The sequence below is a fragment of the Entelurus aequoreus genome, linkage group LG01, assembly GCF_033978785.1.
Source record: "Entelurus aequoreus isolate RoL-2023_Sb linkage group LG01, RoL_Eaeq_v1.1, whole genome shotgun sequence".
NCBI lineage: Eukaryota > Metazoa > Chordata > Actinopteri > Syngnathiformes > Syngnathidae > Entelurus > Entelurus aequoreus.
In genome coordinates this window covers 55,998,334-56,006,623 of record NC_084731.1, presented here as the reverse complement: position 1 = coordinate 56,006,623, position 8,290 = coordinate 55,998,334, and positions in this window count along the sequence as shown.

Sequence of the window (8,290 nt, the reverse complement as noted above, 5' to 3'; positions counted from 1 at the left end):
CCTGGGAAGAATGCCATGCTGGTAAATCCAGGCTTTAAACTTCCCAGGTAAGCCTGACTTGTCCACGGATTTCAGCCAGCCATCCAACTCAGCGCATGTCGACTGGATGGAGGTTGTGTCTCTCAAAGAGCAGTCAAAAACCTTGCCCAAGCTCTTGACTGGCTTCTCTGAGATTGTTGGAATGGCCGTGCCTGTGATGTTAAACCGGAACTTGTCCTCCACCTTCCCCTTCTTCAGCACCATTGATCTGGATTTGGCGGGTTTGAAACGCATCCGGGCCCACTCCACCAACTTTTCAAGTCCATTCAGAATCCAACGGCAGCCTGGAACTGATTCTGTCATGACTGTGAGGTCATCCATGAATGCCCTGATGGGTGGTTGCCTTTGTCCGGAATTTGTGCGGGGCCCTCTGCACTCCGGCTCAGCAGACTTGGTGAGCATGTTCATGGCTAGTGAGAACAGTGTCACAGAGATAGTACACCCTGTGATAATACCAATCTCCACTTTGTGCCAACTGGATGTTGTTGGTCCGGAAGAGACCCTCATCCTGAAATTGCTGTAGTAATCAGCAATGAGGTCTCTACACCTGCTGGGTACATGATGTTTCATCAGAGTGAGTTGAACGAGCTTGTGCGGAATGGAGCCGAATGCGTTTGCCAGGTCAAGCCACAGTACTGATAGGTTGCCCTTGTTCTCTCGAGCCTCCCGAATGAGCTGCGTCACCACACCGGTATGCTCCATACATCCTGACATTCCTGAAATGCCGCCTTTCTGGACAGATGTATCGATGTAGGTGTTCTTTGCCAGGTAGGTACACAGTCGTTTGGAAACAGCGCTGAAGAAAACCTTTGCCTCAACGCACAGCAGGGAGATGATGCGGAACTGGTCCAGCTGAGTGGAGTTTTCCTCCTTTGGGATCCATACCCCTTCCGCCACTCGCCATTGCTCAGGGATCCTCCCCCTTCTCCAGAAGACTCGCAGGATTTTCCACAGTCGCTGCAGGAGTTTGGGACAGTTCTTATACACTTTGTATGAAGTGCCGCTCGGTCCCGGTGCAGAGCTTGCCCTCGCTCTGCGGACAACCTCCCTGACTTCCTTTAGCTGCAGCTCCGACATATCAAACTGCAATTCTGGTTCAGGGGGGTCTATGAGGTTGTTACACTCTCCCAACTCCTGCTCTCTTGCGGGGTCACTGTACGTCTGCTTCAGATGTTGATCTATGTCTTCCTGCGAGGAGGCCAGTTTGCCACTGCGCTTCTGTCCCAGCAAATCCTTCGTGAACTTGAAGGGGTTAGCGATGAAAGCAGCACGTTTACGTGCCCTCTCGCGTCGCCGCCTCCGATGCCACTCTGCCCGACGGAGAATTCTGATCTTTTTACGAAGGATGCACATCAGCTGGGCCAGGCCAGTGCGTTCCTCATGTCCTGCCGCCTTGTACTGGAACTTCAGCGCTTTCATCTCCTGCCTAATGTTATGGATCCTTATAGCTCTGTGGTTCTTTGAGTACGTGGTTCCGGAGCTTCTCTTCTCCTCCTCGCCGAACCGTTCAGCTGCAATGCTGACAATGATTGTTGTCATAGCTTGCAGCTTCCCGTCGGCTTCTCCCTTCGCCGTTGCCTCCAGAATTTGGTCGACATCGTCATCGAGTTGCTTCCAGAGTGAGGTCATGCTAGCTGCAGGCCACTTGATCCGCCTCCGTTCAGACTTGATGCTCGAGGGAGCAGTTTGCAACACATGGAGGTTCTGGGCACTATGGGGTGACTCCGGGCCTGGCACCTCCTGCGTCTCACCAGGTGTAACACCTGTGCGTTGTGTTGCTTCTGCTCCCATCAGGCACTTCTTCCTCGCTTGGTGGATCTTTAAGCCATGGATGTTCTTGCAGACTTTACCGCATGTACACTGCGCGCTCATAGTCGTTTGTCCGTTGCCTAGGTCTGTTAACGTTAAGTCCGTCCGACTGGGGTGCTCATCCTCCCCCCCTCTCGGGCTCCCCTGGGGGTATTTTTCCTTTAGGTTCATCGTAGCTTGGTTGGGTTCCTCCTCACAGAGGATGCAAATTGGGGTGCCGACCCTTTCTGCCCCGGTTGCCGTCTCTCCGGGCTGTCACTGACTCTCCAGTAGTCACCACACTCTTCATGGTTGTCATCCAGTCTTTCCTGGCTGTCACTGATCGCTCAGGGTATTCGCTGTGTACATACATCTACTGATGCTTAGTCTGGACACATCCTCAGTGACCTCTTGGATTCACCGGGCGTTTCGGGTCTCTCAACTGGTCATACGCCCTCCTCCAAGCGACCCAACCGGGGGTGATCAAATCCCCCGGCTTGTGTCCAGACGGCTCGCTAGCTACCATGACTCCAAGGATCTCCTCTTTTGAGCCACAACCATCTCGAGGCCCTTTCCGCCGCTTCGGTGGTACTGCGGATGGCTCTCCTCTTTCTCTCTCCATCGATACCCAAACTGCTGAAGGCTCTGACCAAGGAACGGGCTGCAAATCCTCTGCATCCAACCTCCACAGGGAAACACCTTGCTCTCCAACCAGCCTGTTGACAGTCGCTGACCAGTCCCGCATACTTGGAGAGCTTCCTCTCGAAGGCTTCTTCCAGGCGATCTTCCCACGGGACTGTCAGCTCCAGCAGCACAGCTTGTTTGGTGGACTCAGACACAAGGACAATGTCTGGTCGCAGGGTGGTGACTGCGATGTGGCTGGGGAACTTCAGCTGGTTTTCAAGGTCCACCAACAACTGCCAGTCTTTTGCAGACGTCAGGATGCCTGCTGATGTTCTACTAGCAGGAGTTGGCGTGTCCCCAGCTCTGACAAAGGCGATGGTTTTCTTGGAGGGGTGGAACTGTTTTGCCAATGCCAGTCCTGTGCTAATGGCTTCAGCGATGGTCTTAAGGACTTGGTCATGCCTCCACCTGTACCTTCCATCTCCAAGTGCCCTTGTACAGCAACTGAGGATATGTTCCAGGGTTCCTCGCTTGGAGCACAGTGGGCATGCTGGTGTCTCTGCTATGCCCCATGTGTGCAGGTTTGAAGGGCTTGGGAGCACATCATACACTGCCTGGATAAGAAATTTGATGCGTTGCGGCTCGGCTTTCCAAATCTCAGCCCAGGTCACTCTCCTCTCAACCGCATTGTCCCATCTTGTCCAAGCTCCCTGTTGCTTCATTCCAACAGCCTTGCAGGTTCTTGTTTCCTCCACTGCCGCTCTCACCTCATCCTGAACAAGACGTCGGCCTTCTTTCCCCCTAGTGTTCAGTTGGGGAGTTGGAAAGAATCCTAGCCCAGCTCGACCCCGTGTGACTGCTCCAACCAGGCTCCTGTGTCGCAGCCTTGCATCTGCCTCTTGAACTGCTTCCTCTGCCCTCCATTTCCTGCCAGTCCTCACTTGGATCCCTGCTTTGGCCACCTTCGGATCACTTGAGTCCCTGTACTGTACCACTTCTCTGGCTCTAGTTACCTTAAATTCCTCCTCCAAGGATTTGAAAGGCAACTGCAGTTTGTTGCTGTTCCCGTAGAGTGCAATGCTACTCAGGCTCTTAGGTAGTCCCAGCCATCTCCGGAGGTGGTTGCTGACCCTCCGTTCTAGGATCTCAACTGTCGAGATGGGGAACGAGTAGATGAGGAGGGGCCACAGGATCCTGGGAAGAATGCCATGCTGGTAAATCCAGGCTTTAAACTTCCCAGGTAAGCCTGACTTGTCCACGGATTTCAGCCAGCCATCCAACTCAGCGCATGTCGACTGGATGGAGGTTGTGTCTCTCAAAGAGCAGTCAAAAACCTTGCCCAAGCTCTTGACTGGCTTCTCTGAGATTGTTGGAATGGCCGTGCCTGTGATGTTAAACCGGAACTTGTCCTCCACCTTCCCCTTCTTCAGCACCATTGATCTGGATTTGGCGGGTTTGAAACGCATCCGGGCCCACTCCACCAACTTTTCAAGTCCATTCAGAATCCAACGGCAGCCTGGAACTGATTCTGTCATGACTGTGAGGTCATCCATGAATGCCCTGATGGGTGGTTGCCTTTGTCCGGAATTTGTGCGGGGCCCTCTGCACTCCGGCTCAGCAGACTTGGTGAGCATGTTCATGGCTAGTGAGAACAGTGTCACAGAGATAGTACACCCTGTGATAATACCAATCTCCACTTTGTGCCAACTGGATGTTGTTGGTCCGGAAGAGACCCTCATCCTGAAATTGCTGTAGTAATCAGCAATGAGGTCTCTACACCTGCTGGGTACATGATGTTTCATCAGAGTGAGTTGAACGAGCTTGTGCGGAATGGAGCCGAATGCGTTTGCCAGGTCAAGCCACAGTACTGATAGGTTGCCCTTGTTCTCTCGAGCCTCCCGAATGAGCTGCGTCACCACACCGGTATGCTCCATACATCCTGACATTCCTGAAATGCCGCCTTTCTGGACAGATGTATCGATGTAGGTGTTCTTTGCCAGGTAGGTACACAGTCGTTTGGAAACAGCGCTGAAGAAAACCTTTGCCTCAACGCACAGCAGGGAGATGATGCGGAACTGGTCCAGCTGAGTGGAGTTTTCCTCCTTTGGGATCCATACCCCTTCCGCCACTCGCCATTGCTCAGGGATCCTCCCCCTTCTCCAGAAGACTCGCAGGATTTTCCACAGTCGCTGCAGGAGTTTGGGACAGTTCTTATACACTTTGTATGAAGTGCCGCTCGGTCCCGGTGCAGAGCTTGCCCTCGCTCTGCGGACAACCTCCCTGACTTCCTTTAGCTGCAGCTCCGACATATCAAACTGCAATTCTGGTTCAGGGGGGTCTATATATATATATATATATATATATATATATAATATATATATGTATATATATATATATATATATATATATATATATATATATATATATATATATATATATATATATATATATATATATATATATGTACACATATATACATATACATGCATATATACATACGTATACATACATATATATGTACATATATAAATATATCTGTTTTTAAGGGGCGCCGGAAGTTGGCAGACCCATCAGCGATGTGCTGAAAATCTAATCTCACCTCGGAGATTAATAAAGTACTTCTGAATCTGAATCTGAATACACATAATACATATATGCATATATACACATACACATACATATATACACATATCCATCCATCCATTTTCTACCGCTTATCCCTTATGGGGTCGCGGGGGGTGCTGGAGCCTATCTCAGCTACAATCGGGCGGATATATACACATATATACACACATACTACATACTTACATATACATATATCCATATAAATATATACATATACATAGACATATACATATACATATACATATACATATACATATATACATATACATTATATATATATATATATATATATATATATATATATATATATATATATATATATATATATATATATATATATATATATATATATACTAATATATATTAAAATAATTCATATATATTTAATATAATTGAATATTAAGAGTATGTGAAATTTTGATGACCTCCTTAAAGTTCTGTTATCAATAAAAAATATCAAGTAGCTAAAATGCGCCAAAAATAGATACGTGTGGAGACTGTTTTGCATTTTTCCCATCATACTTTGCATTTGTGTAATTTTTAATTTTCTATGGTAAATGTAATTTTTTTTAATAGTATCCACAAAGTTAAGTGACCATGTATGTTGGCATTTTGTGTTGGTTGGATTTTTATTAAATTTTTTTCACCATGACTAGGGATCCGTTCAGAGCATAATAAAAGGTCATTGATAAGGAAAAAGCTTGTGTTGTCCACTCAACAGCGACAGAATAGCAGCGTCCAAAAGGTTCAACTTTTAAAATAAATGTAAATTCCATGCAGGCAAGATTCCATATTAAACAAATTGTCTTGCGGGCCGCACTTTTGGACACCGCAGAGCTATGAAAATATTACATTTAAAATCGATAATTCCTTCATCGCGGGAATTCATTAATCACAGTCATGACTGGAACCAATTATTAGCGATAAACGAGGGATTACTTCCAAAAAACTAAATTAAAAACTAAATTAAAAAAAACTAAGCTAAACCCAAATAAAATACTTTTCGAGTGCTCAAACAACATGCACGAGAGAGTTTTGCTATTTTCAAAATATTAGGAACATTCACGCCATATTGCCCTTGTTGGACAACAGTAGCAATGTGGTGTGTTTAGTGACACTCAGGAAATGTGGACTCTAAGATTGGACTATTATGCTACAACTTTAGATTTCTCTACGGTGGCTTATTTTGCAGCATATTCAATATAAAAAAAATCACAGTGACTGAGTCGCCAATGAGCGATTAATTGTACTAAAACCAAGACGGTGCATGAAAACCAGGGCATATTTTTGATGATAATCCTACTAAAACCAAGACGGTACATGAAAACCAAGACATTTTTCTGATGAAAATCCTACTAAAACCAAGTTGGTGCATGAAAACCGAGACATATTTTTGGATGAAAATCCTACTAAAACCAAAACGGTGCATGAAAACCGAGACATATTTTGGATGAAAATCCTACTAAAACCAAGACGGTGCACGAAAACCGAAACATATTTTTGATGAAAATCTTACTAAAACAAAGACGTTGCATGAAAACCGAGACATATTTTTGAATAAAAATCCTTCTTAAACCAAGATGGTGCATGAAAACCGAGACATATTTTTGGATAAAAATCCTACTAAAACCAAAACGGTGCATGAAAACCGAGGCATATTTTGGATGAAAATCCTACTAAAACCAAGATGGTGCACGAAAACCGAAACATATTTTTGATGAACATCCTACTAAAATAAAGACGGTACATGAAAACCAAGATATATTTTTGATGAAAATCCTACGAAAACCAAGACGGTGCTGAAAACCGATACATATTTTTGATGAAAATGGTACTAAAACCAAGACGGTGCAGGAAATCCGAGACATATTTTTGTATGAAAATCCTACTAAAACCAAGACGGTACATGAAAACCGAGACATATTTCTTGATGAAAATCTTACTAAAACAAAGACGTTGCATGAAAACCGAGACATCTTTTTGAATAAAAAGCCTTCTTAAGCCAAGATGGTGCATGAAAACGAGACATATTTTTGGATAAAAATCCTACTAAAAACAAAACGGTGCATGAAAACCGAGACATATTTTGGATGAAAATCCTACTAAAACCAAGACGGTGCACGAAAAACGAAACATATTTTTGATGACCATCCTACTAAAATAAAGACGGTACATGAAAACCAAGATATATTTTTGATGAAAATCCTACGAAAACCAAGACGGTGCATGAAAACCGATACATATTTTTGATGAAAATCGTACTAAAACCAAGACGGTGCATGAAAACCGATACATATTTTTGATGAAAATCCTACTAAAACCAAGACGGTGCAGGAAATCCGAGACATATTTTTGTATGAAAATCGATACATATTTTTGATGAAAATCCTACTAAAACCAAGACGGTGCAGGAAATCCGAGACATATTTTTGTATGAAAATCCTACTAAAACCAAGACGGTACATGAAAACCGAGACATATTTCTTGATGAAAATCTTACTAAAACAAAGACGTTGCATGAAAACCGAGACATATTTTTGAATAAAAAGCCTTCTTAAGCCAAGATGGTGCATGAAAACCGAGACATATTTTTGGATAAAAATCCTACTAAAACCAAAACGGTGCATGAAAACCGAGACATATTTTGGATGAAAATCCTACTAAAACCAAGACGGTGCACGAAAACCGAAACATATTTTTGATGACCATCCTACTAAAATAAAGACGGTACATGAAAACCAAGATATATTTTTGATGAAAATCCTACGAAAACCAAGACGGTGCGTGAAAACCGATACATATTTTTGATGAAAATCGTACTAAAACCAAGACGGTGCATGAAAACCGATACATATTTTTGATGAAAATCCTACTAAAACCAAGACGGTACATGAAAACCGAGACATTTTTCTTGATGAAAATCTTACTAAAACAAAGACGTTGCATGAAAACCGAGACATATTTTTGAATAAAAAGCCTTCTTAAGCCAAGATGGTGCATGAAAACCGAGACATATTTTTGGATATAAATCCTACTAAAACCAAGACGGTACATGAAAACCAAGACATATTTTTGATGAAAATCCTACGAAAACCAAGACGGTTTATGAAAACCGAAACATATTTTTGATGAAAATCCTACTTAAACCAAGACGGTGCATGAAAACCGAGACATATTTTTGGATAAAAATCCTACTAAAACCAAGACGGTACAT